Source organism: Rhinolophus sinicus, chromosome 4 (genome assembly GCF_057876585.1).
Source record: "Rhinolophus sinicus isolate RSI-liver-muscle chromosome 4, RSI-T2T, whole genome shotgun sequence".
Taxonomy (NCBI): Eukaryota; Metazoa; Chordata; class Mammalia; order Chiroptera; family Rhinolophidae; genus Rhinolophus; species Rhinolophus sinicus.
The window spans coordinates 64,812,013-64,823,897 of record NC_142504.1 but is presented as its reverse complement, the minus strand read 5'-3'; positions in this window follow the sequence as shown (position 1 = coordinate 64,823,897).

Sequence of the window (11,885 nt, the reverse complement as noted above, 5' to 3'; positions counted from 1 at the left end):
TGTTTTGTTTTGTTTTTAAGTTTGGAGAAACACACTGAATGTATTTACAGGCAAGTTATATGATTTCTGGAACTTGCATTAATACTCCAGAAAAAAAAAGGAAATAGGAAAAGAAACAATATTGGCAAAGTGTTGATAATGTTGAAGCAAAGAGACAGGTACATGGCATAGTGGTTGGCACAATAATAGCCCCCCAAAGATGTCCACATCCTAATGAATAGTCCTCCAAAAGGGACTTTGCTGCTGTGATTAAGATTAAGAACCTTGGGATGGGGAGATTATTCTGGATTTTCCCTGTGGACCCAATCTAATCACTTGGGTTCTTCCAAATTAAGAAACTTTCCCAGCTGTAACAGAGTCAGAGGCAGACGTAACAACAGAGGGAGGATGTCTTAGTTTGTTCAGTCTCTCATAACAAAACACTACAGTAAATTGGGTGGCTTATAAACAACAGAAATTTCTCAAAATTGTGGAGGCTGGAAGTCCAAGATCAAGGTGCCAGCATGGTTGACTTCTGGTAAGAGCCCTCTTCCAAGTTCATAACCAGGGCCTTCTCACTGTGTCCTCACATACTGGAAGGGAGAGGGACCTCTGTGGGGTCTCTTTTAGAAGAGATTAATTCCATTCATGAGTGTTTCACCCTCACTATTTAAATACCTCCCAAAGATCCCACCTCCAAACACTATCACATCAGCCATTAGGATTTCAATATATGAATTTTGGAGAGACATAAATATTCAGTCCACACCAGAGACTTCTGAGAGATACAATCTGACAGGACTCCACCGCTGCTGCTGACTTTGAAGAAGGAGAAAGGGGACACAAGCCAAGGAATGTGGGCAGGTGGCCTTTAGAAGATGGAAAAGGTGAGGAAATGGATTCTCTCATAGAACCACCTTGATTTTAACCCAGTGAGACCTGAGTCGGACTACTGATCTACAGAACAGTAAGATACATTTGTGTTGTTTTAGGTTACTAAATTGATGATAATTCATTATAGCAGCAATAGAAAACCAATACAAACATTCATTATATTTCTTCTACTTTTGTGTATGGTTAAAATTTTTTATAATGTTTGTTAAGTCCATAAAACATAGACCTAACTAACAAGTACACTCTTTTTTTTTTTTTTTTTTTTTTTTAACATTTTATTGGGGAAGGGGAACAGGACTTTATTGGGGAACAGTGTGTACTTCCAGGCCTTTTTTCCAAGTCAAGTTGTTGTCCTTTCATTCTTAGTTGTGGAGGGTGGCGTTCAGCTTCAAGTTGTTGTCCTTTCAGTCTTAGTTGTGGAGGGCGCAGCTCAGCTCCAGGTCCAGTTGCTGTTTTTTCTAGTTGCAGGGGGCACAGCCCACCATCCCTTGCGGGAGTCGAACCGGCAACCTTGTGGTTGAGAGGACGCACTCCAACCAACTGAGCCATCTGGGAGCTCAGCGGCAGCTCAGCTCAAGGTGCCGTGTTCAATCTTAGTTGCAGGGAGCGCTGCCCACCATCTCTTGCAGGAATCGAGGAATCGAACTGGCCCATGTGGGAATCGAACCGGCAGCCTTCGGAGTTAGAAGCATGGAGCTCTAATCTCCTGAGCCACCGGGCCGGCCCAACAAATACACTCTTAAAGTACTTCATTTATATCTGAAGTATAACAATCTGACCTAACATAGAATTATACATTTTAATTTTAAAAAATAATTATATTTGATTTCTTTTTAAAAAGTATTGTTAAGAGTATAATTAATAAAATAACATTTACAGTATTTTCAAAACTACAGATGTAAAAGAGCATGATGCAACCTATTCCCAACTTTACAATTGGCTTATCTAGGCTGATTTCTATCAAAATCTTCATACTGGCATGGCTTCAAGAATGAAATATTGATTAAACTAACTTTCTCACTAACATATTCATTTTAAGAAATAGATAAAACAATGAGTAAACAAAATTTATAAAATAGAATATTTAAAAATAGGAGAATCTCCCAAAATATGCAAAAGTAGAATAGATTAAAATAGTACCCACTATTTGAACGTAATTTTAAATTTGCAAATAAGTATATTAGACAGTTTCTATATGAATGTTCCCTATGTTTTGTCAGATTTGCTAAAACATGAGACCTATTAAAGAAAGTCCATATTTTGAACTAATTTTATTTGTTGATTTTTAATGCCACAAACTAATTTTAATTCTAGAGAGCAACTTTAAGCCATTGGTTTCCTCCCTAACATCTTAAGTTTCATAGTTCGTTTCACTGTCTTACACATTTTTTTCTGTAGGAGCAGCTATACTATATAACATTGTTATGGTAGTTTAAACCTCCTTGTTGTCTTTTATAAAAATATGCACACTTACACTAAGGAAACCTTGAAACTCCCCCCCTTTCTAATATAAATTGGTGTGTGAAAGCCTCAGAGACAAAGTTGAGCAACTGTTCTTATATTTTAATCATACTTGCCCGATAGAAAGATATTTACCTGCATCCTGTCAGTGTTCACACTGCAAAAAAAGTGAAAGTTATGAAGCAGAGTGCTTCTGAGTATCAAGCTGTTTGCCTTCGTGACTTCACTCACTCATGCAACAGACATGCATTAAGCCTTTCTGTGTCCCAGCTACTAAGTGATCTTATCTACTTGGTGTTTTCAAAGATCAAAGAGGGACATTACATGATAAAGGGATCAATCCAACAAGAAACTATAATTCTCCTAAGCATCTATGCACCCAATGTAGGAGCATCTAAATATATAAAGCAAATACTGACAGACATAAAGGAAGCGTAATAGTAGACAACTCTAACACCCCACTTACATCAATAGATGGATTATCCAGAGAGAAAATCAAGAAGGAAACAGTGGTCTTGACTGGCATATTAGTCTGGATAGATTTAATAGATATTTACAGAACATTCCACCCCAAAATAGCAGAATACACATTATTTTTAAGAGTGCATATACAATATTTTCCAGGACAGACCTCATATTAGGGCACAAAACAAGACTCAATAAATTTGCTAACATTGAAATATCAAACATCTTCTCCTGTCACAATGGTATGAAACTAGAAATCGATTACAAAAATAAAAGTGGAAAAAACAAACAAGTGGAGGCTACTAAATGTGCTACTAAACCATGGGTGTCCAAACTTTTTTCAACGTTTTTTACCAAGGGCCATATGCGGTAAAATATACAAACAGCCGGGCCACTCACTCGAGGTGAAGTACATATTGCCTCATCTGGTTTATTTAAGTAAACTAAATATATTTTTGGAATTTGCTGCGGGCCAATTAAAAATGGATTGCGGGCCGCAGTTGGCCCACGGGCTGCAGTTTGGACACCCCTGTCAATCAACGGTTTAACATAGAAACCAATAATGAAATCAAAATATATCTGGAGACAAGCTTAAATGAAAACACAGTGACCCAAAATCTACACGACACAGCAAAAGAAGATCTAAGAGGGAAATACATAGCAATATAGGCCTACCTCAAGAAACAAACAAAAAAAAACCTCAAATAAACACGTTACAGCTAAAGAAACTAGAAACAGAACAACAAAGCCCAACAAGAATGAAAGGAAGGAAATAATAAAGATCAGAGTAGAAATAAATGAAACAGAGACTAAAAAAATAGAAAAGATCAATGAAACTATGGTTCAATGTTTCTTTGAAAAATGAAATTTATAAACCTTTAGACAAACTCATCAAGAAAAAAAAAGATGTGCAAACAGTAACCGAGGCTCAACTATAACAGGAGGGCACACACAACCCACACAAGGAACACACCTGAAGTGTGCATTCAGGTGACAAGGAAGACTGCGCCCCTGAGCCCCACAACACTACTACTACATAAGGCCACTCTACTAAGACTGGGAGACATAACAGCCTTACCTAGTTCATAGAAACAAGCACAAGGAGGCACCCAAAATGGGGAGACAAAAAAATATGTCCCAAATTTTAAAAAATAAATAAATAAATAAATAAATAAATAAATAAATAAATAAATAAATAAAATAAAAGAACAGAGCTCCAGAAAAAGAACTAAACAAAATGGAGACAAGCAATCTATCAAACGCAGAGTTCTGGAAACTGTTTATAAGGATGCTCAGTGATCTCAGGGAGAACTTCATTAAATAAGTAGGAAACATTAAAACGGGGATAGAAAACATAAAAAAGAGCCAGTCAGAAATAACAGAAATGAAGATAACAATAACAGAAATGAAGAATACATTACAGGGAGTCAACAGTAGATTAGATGAAGCAGAGGATTGAACCAGAAATTTAGAAGATAGGGTAGCAAAAAACACCCAATCAGAACAATAAAACAAAAAAAGAACACCAAAAAATGAGAAGAGTTGCAGGGGTCTCTGGGACAACTTCAAACATACCAACATTCGCACTATAGGGGTACCAAAAGGAGAAGAGAGAGAGGGCAAGTAATTAAAAACCTATTTGAAGAACTAATGACTCAAAGTTTCCTAACCTGGCAAAGGAAATTGATATACAAGTTCAGGAAGCATAGAGCATCCCAAATAAGATGAACTCAAAGAGGCCAACACCAAAACACATAATAAAATGCCAAAGGTTAACCACAAAGACAGAATCTTAAAAGCAGCAAGAGAAAAGCAGTTTACTTACAAGGGAGCTCCCACAAGACTATCAGATGACTTCTCAACAGAAACTTTGCAGGCCAGGAGGAAATACTGGCAGGAAATACTCAAAGTGATAAAAAGCAAGGTTACTCTACACAGCAAAGCTGTCATTTAGAATCAGAGGACAGATAGAGAGCTTCTCAGACAACAAAAAGCTAAAGAAGTTCATCACCACAAAACCAGTATTACAAGGAATCTAAGAAGGACTTCTTTAAGATGAAAAAATAAATAAAAAATATGAATAATAAAACGGCAATAACTGCATACATATCAACAATTACTTTCAATGTAAATGAATTAAATGCTCCAGTGAAAAGAGAGGGTGCCTGAATGAATAAGAAAACAGGACCTTTATATACGCTGCCTATAAGAAACTCACTTCAGATCAAAAGACACACACAGACTAAAAGTAAAGGGAGGGAAAAGATATTTCATGAAAATGCAAACAAACAAACAAAAAGCTGGGGCAACAATATTTACACCAAATACTTATACCGAAGAAAAAAAAAAGACTTTAAAACAAAGACTATAACAGGAGACAAAGAAGGACCTAGTAATCCCACTTCTGGATATTTATCCAAAGAAACCAAAAGGCTACTTCAAGGGGACCTACTCATCCATAGGAGGTCTGACAATTAAGTTCCAGAACTTGTTGCAACAATGTTGCTAACCTTCTTTGATATCAAAGGGATTATTCATTATGAATTTGTACCAGCTGGAAAAACAGTTCACCTAGTTTACTATTTGGAAGTGCTGAAAGGGCTGTGTGAAAAAGATGAAAATGACCTGAACTTTTCACCAACAATTCATGGCGCTTGTATCACGACAATGCACCAGCTCACACGGCACTGTCTGTGAGGGAGTTTTTAACCAGAAACAAATAAGTATATTGGAACACCCTCCCTACTCACCTGATCTGGCCCCTGATGACTTCTTTCTTTACCTTAAGATAAAGGAAATATTGAAAGGAAGACATTTTGATGACATTCAGGACATCACGGATAATATGATGACAGCTCTGATGGTTATTCCAGAAAAAGAGTTCCAAAATTGCTTTGAAGGGTTGACTAGGCACTGGCATCAGTGCATAGCTTTCCAAGGGGAGTACTTTGAAGGTGACTATAGTGATATTCAGCAATGAGATATGTAGTACTTTTTCTAGGATGAGTTCATGAACTTAATTGTCTGCACCCTTATGTTCATTGCAACATTATTTACAATGGTCAAGATATAGAAGCAAACTAGGTGTCCATTGATAAATGAATGGATAAAGATGTGGTACATATGTATTATGGTATATAAAAGAATGAAATTCCATAAAAAAAAGAATGAAATTTTGCCATTTGCAACACATGGATGGACCTAGAGAGTATGTGCTAAGTGAAATAAGTCATACAAATAAAGACAAAACTGTGTGATTTTACTTATATGTGGAATCTAAACAACAAAGTAAATAAACAAGCAAATAAAATAGAAACAAACTCATAGATATAGAGAACAAACTGATGGTTGCCAGATGGGGGGGATGGGCAAAAAAGGTGAAAGGATTAAGAAGCACAAACTGCCAGTCATAAAATTAGTCATGTGGATGTAATGTACAGCACAGAGAATATAATAATAATATTTTAATAACTACACATGGTGCCAGATGGGTGCTAGATGTAATGATCACTGTATAAGGTATATAAATGTCTAATCACCATGTTGTATACCTAAAACTAATATAATATTGTATGCCAACTGTAATTTAAAAATAACTTTTAAAAAATTATTAGGGTGATATCTAAAGGACTTAGGGGCACTTAAAAGACTCCCACTGCATCAAAGGTCAGGATATTTGAAACTCAATAAAGATAATAATTACAATGAACTAAAACCCATTCAATATGTTTAAATCTATGAGTTCATATTAATACTTTTAAAAAAAAACACTACTTTTTGAACTGTACCATGAATATATAATCAACAAACCAAATAAATAAAGGGAAAGAATAAAAAATGTATCCTGCCTTTCATATATGTGCTGTACAGTAGGTTACTGAAGAGTTTATCTTGGAATGCTTTATGGTTACTGAAGAGTTGATCGTGGAATGCTTTATGGAAGTATTGCAAGTGAATAGATGAAAAAAGCTGAATATAATTAGCATATGTCTACTTTGTAACTCCTGTTGAATTAATGGGTCTCGACATTGAGCAGTGATAACACCTAGCATTACACATCAGGCATTAGCTTTCTTCTGAGTGATGAAAGAAAACACCACCTCCTATATTTTTGCCAAAGAGAAGAATCTTATCAAGCCTCTGATCAAGTTGACAATTTGCATGACATACTGAGGAAAGGTAGAGTACAAGGTATAATCACAAAATACGGTGAATGTTTAAATTAAAAAAATTATTACAGTAAAAGACCCATTGCCATAAATCCCTCTCAAAATACTTCCCCCCCAAAAAAATTCTCCCCCTCATTTCAAACACACTTATCCCATCCATCTTGCCCCTTTCTGAAGCAGTTCTGGAAGTTATCTTTCGTGAGTTCTTTAGTTTCACTATCGTGGCTGCATTGATGTCCTGAATCAATTCAAAACATTTACCTTTCTTTCATGGTCATTTTGACTTTGGGGAAGAGCCAGAAGTCGCATGGTGCCAGATCTGGTGAATAAGGTGGATGAGGACACACTGTAATGTTTTTATTTGACAGAAATTGCCGTACCAGAAGCAGTGTGTGACACAGATTATTGCCATGATGGAGGATGAAACTGTTTGCCCATTTCATGTTAATGTGTTATTCCTGATCCGTGATTTATGGCACAATTTAAAACACACCTTCTGTCAACCGGAGCTCACACCTGACTGACTGCACTGAACAAATTGAAACTTGTCACACACTGTTACCAAGGTTTGACGCACTGCTTCCCGTATTGAAGATCCCAGCCTTTCCGTTGGATGACACTCGGCAGCAGCAGTCACCATATTTTTTGATCACAACGAAAAGGCTCTGTGTCACACATCACTTCTGGTATGGGAATTTCTGTCAAATAAAAACATTATGGTGTGTCCTCATCCACCTTATTCACCAGATCTGGCACCATGTGACTTCTGGCTCTTCCCCAAAGTCAAAATGACCATAAAAGGTAAACGTTTTTAATCGATTCAGGACATCAATGCAGCCACAACAGCACAACTAAAGAACTCATGAAAGAAGACTTCCAGAACTACTTCAGAAAGGGGCAAGGATGATGGAATAAGTGTGCTCGAAGCAAGGGGGAGTATTTTGAGGGGGATTAATGGCGATGTGTCTTTTACTATAATCAATTTTTTTTTAATTTAAACATTCACCATATTGTTTGATCACACCTCATATGTTAAATTGGGCCTTGAATATGCTATCAGCATAATCCAGACTGGAAAATTCTACAGGACAAACTCTACAGGTCTTCAACAGATAAATTGTAGGGATAAAAGGGAGGAAAGGGAGGCTTTAAATTAAACAAAACTCAAAAGATATAAAAAATGCACAAGATCAAACTATATTACCGATTGTCTAATTGGGTAATAAAAATACAAAGAAATATTGGGAAGTGATTACTATAGAAGTCAGGATAGTGGTTACTTTTGGGGATAGGTTATGCTATGATTGAGATAGGCTCATGGGTGGAGTCTTTTGGGGTGGCTGGCAAAGTTGTATTTTTTGACTTTGGTTGTAGTTACAAGAATCTTTGCCTTATAATAATTCATTAATCCATACCTTTGGTCTGTGTGGTTTTTTGTGTGTGTGTGTTTTATTTTACAATAAAAAAATTTTCATTCCAAAATACAAAAAGGAAAACTACAAAATTGAAATTAATATGTTTCATTAACACTCTATAAAATGTAGCAAATTTTTTCATCGTAAAAGTATTTGTAAAGAATTATTGCATTCGAAAACATTTTTTCTCACTTCGATCAAACTTCTGAGTATGTCCAGTGATTACCAAGAAATCAGAGTCAAATATAAACTGAGTGGTATTCAAGACATCATTTCAAGAGCAAAATTAGTTTTTTTGAAATCTTTTGAAATGTATTACAGCAAAGATACAAATACATACAGCTTTTAATGTGGATGTGAATACATTTTAATGTTTAATATAATATGCAATGGGACCTTTAATTTGAAACAGGCTTGGAGCTTACAAGTTCTTAAAATGTCCTGGAAACAGTGCCTCCTAGTGACTTGGAACTGGATATAACTAGGTATATCTCTGAATCTAGGCACCATCTGTTTAGTGTAGTGGTTAGGCACTTCTACGGTTGGACTAATCTCTTGGATTTAAGTCCCAACTCTATCACTTATTAACTGCGGCCTTGGACAGGTTACTGAAGCTCTTTGTTCTATATCTTTAAAGTGGGAATAATAGCAATACTTACTTCATAATATTGCTGTGAAAATTAAACATTTTATAAGCTATAAAATGTTAGAATAGTGCCTGACACATAGTAAGTGCTCAGTAAAAATTAACTATTATCATTATTATGTTGGCCAGCCAGAGAGATAACCATAAATTGAGATGCGTGTCCTACACCATGCAAACAATGGCATGGGGTCCTGTTTTGTCTGTTTGTGCCTCTACTATCCAGAGCTGGACAGAAACTCTGAAGTCGTGAGGAATGGGGAGCAGGACGCTGCAGCAGTCAATTGAGATGAGCATTATTTGTCATTACTGTGACCCTGGCCTCTTGACCCCCATCAGCCCCACTCAGCTTCTAGCAAGTACCTCCCCAACACCCAAGTTCAATAAACACACAAACCTACAGACATATACCAAAGGGCACATCCTTTCAAAGTGTACATCAGCCTTTACCCTGTACTCTAACACATCCCAATATTCTGTTCTGAGGTTGGGAATTGAACTAAAATAGAGTATAATATGTGTATTAGAGCTCCAAGTGCTAAATATGTTACACAAAACAATAAAATTCCCACATATCTTGCACAACCCACAACATAGAAAAATGATCTCTACTTTTTTACTTAAATTTTGAAGTGTTTATGACTATTTTTGATTGCTATGCTAGTAGTCCTGAGAATTTTAATACATTACAAATATATACTTTTTTCTGTCAGGAGCTGTTACATGACTAGCATGTTTCCTTTTCTCGCCAGTGTTTTCTATAACTCTGCATCAATGTCCCAGCCATAAACCATTGTCAGGACTTCTCTCAGGGCTCTAGGAAAATGTCTATCAAATTATGAAACCTCAAAATCATATTCCTCAGTATCCTGGGTCAAAGAATCACTGTCGTCTTAAGAATTCCATATATTCACCACCGCTGAGAGGATTTCACAGGCTTAGAATAAACACAATGTCTTTTGTTAGTAAGTATCTTACTGTACCCTGGAACCCATCAGCTTGACAGTTATATGGATATGTTCCACTGTTCCTCTTGGAATTCAATTTCTTTCTCTTGGTTTGGATGTTCACTCTAAAATGAAGACTCCATGAATATTACCCCTGATATGTTGGTCTAAACCTTATGTCAGTACACAGTCTACAAAAGTATTTCCTCATCAAAACTAAACTCATAAAATAAAGAAACAAACAAACAAAACTAATTCATGCTGAATCTCTAGTATTAATAAATTTATAGAGTGGACTAAGGAGCTGGAAACCCTGAGCTGAAGTCTCAGTTAGCTATGTGACGTTGGACTATTCATGAACCTTACTGGCTGCCTTAGCTTCTGTTTCTTTAAAATTAAGAAGGAAATCAAATAAATAAGGTGGATGTACCATGTGAGCAGTCTCCTTGTAGCTCTTTAATAAACCCTTTTCAAGTATCTGCTCTTAGTACACTGGTTTGTAGATATCTTTTTTTAATTTATTGGGGTGACATTGGTTAATAAAACTATATAGTTTTCAAGTGTACAATTCTATAGCCCATCATCTGCATATTGCATTGTGTGTTTGCCACCAAAGTCGAATCGTCTTCTGTTGCCATATATTTGACCCTCTACCCATTTCTACCTCCCTCCCATCCTGCTTTCTCCCTGGCAACCACTAGTCTGGGTCTATGAGTTTTTGTTTGTTTGTCTGTCTTGTTCATTTGTTACTTTTAGTTTTATATCTCACATATGAGTGAAATCATATGGTTCTCGGCTTTTTATATTTCCTTGGATGCATTTAAAAGAGAGACGTAACAGTTTAATTTAAATGTGTTGATACCAAGTTTTTTGCACTTCACTTTATTGCGCTTTGCAGATACTGCGTTTTTTACAAATGAAAAGTTTGTAGCAACCTGGCATCAAGCAAGTCTATTGACACAATTTTCCCAACAGCATTTACTCACTTCATGTCTCTATGTCACAGTTTGGTAATTCTTGCAATATTTATAACTTTTTCATTATTATCATATTTGTTATGGTGATCTGTAATCAGTGATCTTCGATGTTACTATTGTAATTGTTCTGGGGGGCACCACGAACCGCAACCATATACAATGGAGAATTTAATTGATAAATGTATATGTGTTTTGACTGCTCCTACTACCCATCATCCCCCATCTCTTTCCCTTTCCTCAGGCCTCCCTGTTCCCTGAGACACCGCAATATTGAACTTTGGCCAGTTAACAACCCTACAATGGCCTCTAAATGTACAAGTGAAAGGAAGAGTTAATTGATGCAGCAAACTTCATCGTTAAAGGAATTGCCAAAGCCACCCAAACCTTCAGCAACCACCACCCTGAGCAGTCAGCAGGCATCAACATTGACACAAGACCCTCCACCAGCAAAAAGATTATGATTTGTTGAAGAGTCAGGTGATGGTTAACATTTTTTAACAATAAAGTATTTTTTTAACTTTATTTTTTTAAATTAAAGTTTATTGGGGTGACAATTGTTAGTAAAATTACATACATTTCAGGTGTACAATTCTGTATTACATCCTCTATAAATCCCACTGTGTGTTCACCACCCAGAGTCAGTTCTCCTTCCATAACCATATATTTGATCCCCTTTACCCTCATCTCCCACCCCCCTTACCCTCTGGCAACCACTAAACTATTGTCTGTGTCTATGAGTTTTTGTTTCTCATTTGTTTGTCTTGTTCTTTTGTTGTTTTTGGTTTATATACCACATATCAGTGAAATCATACAGTTCTCTGCTTTTTCTGTCTGACTTATTTCACTTAGCATCATACTCTCAAGATCCATCCATGTTGTCACAAATGTTCCTATATCATCTTTTCTTACTGCCGAATAGTATTCCATTGTGTATA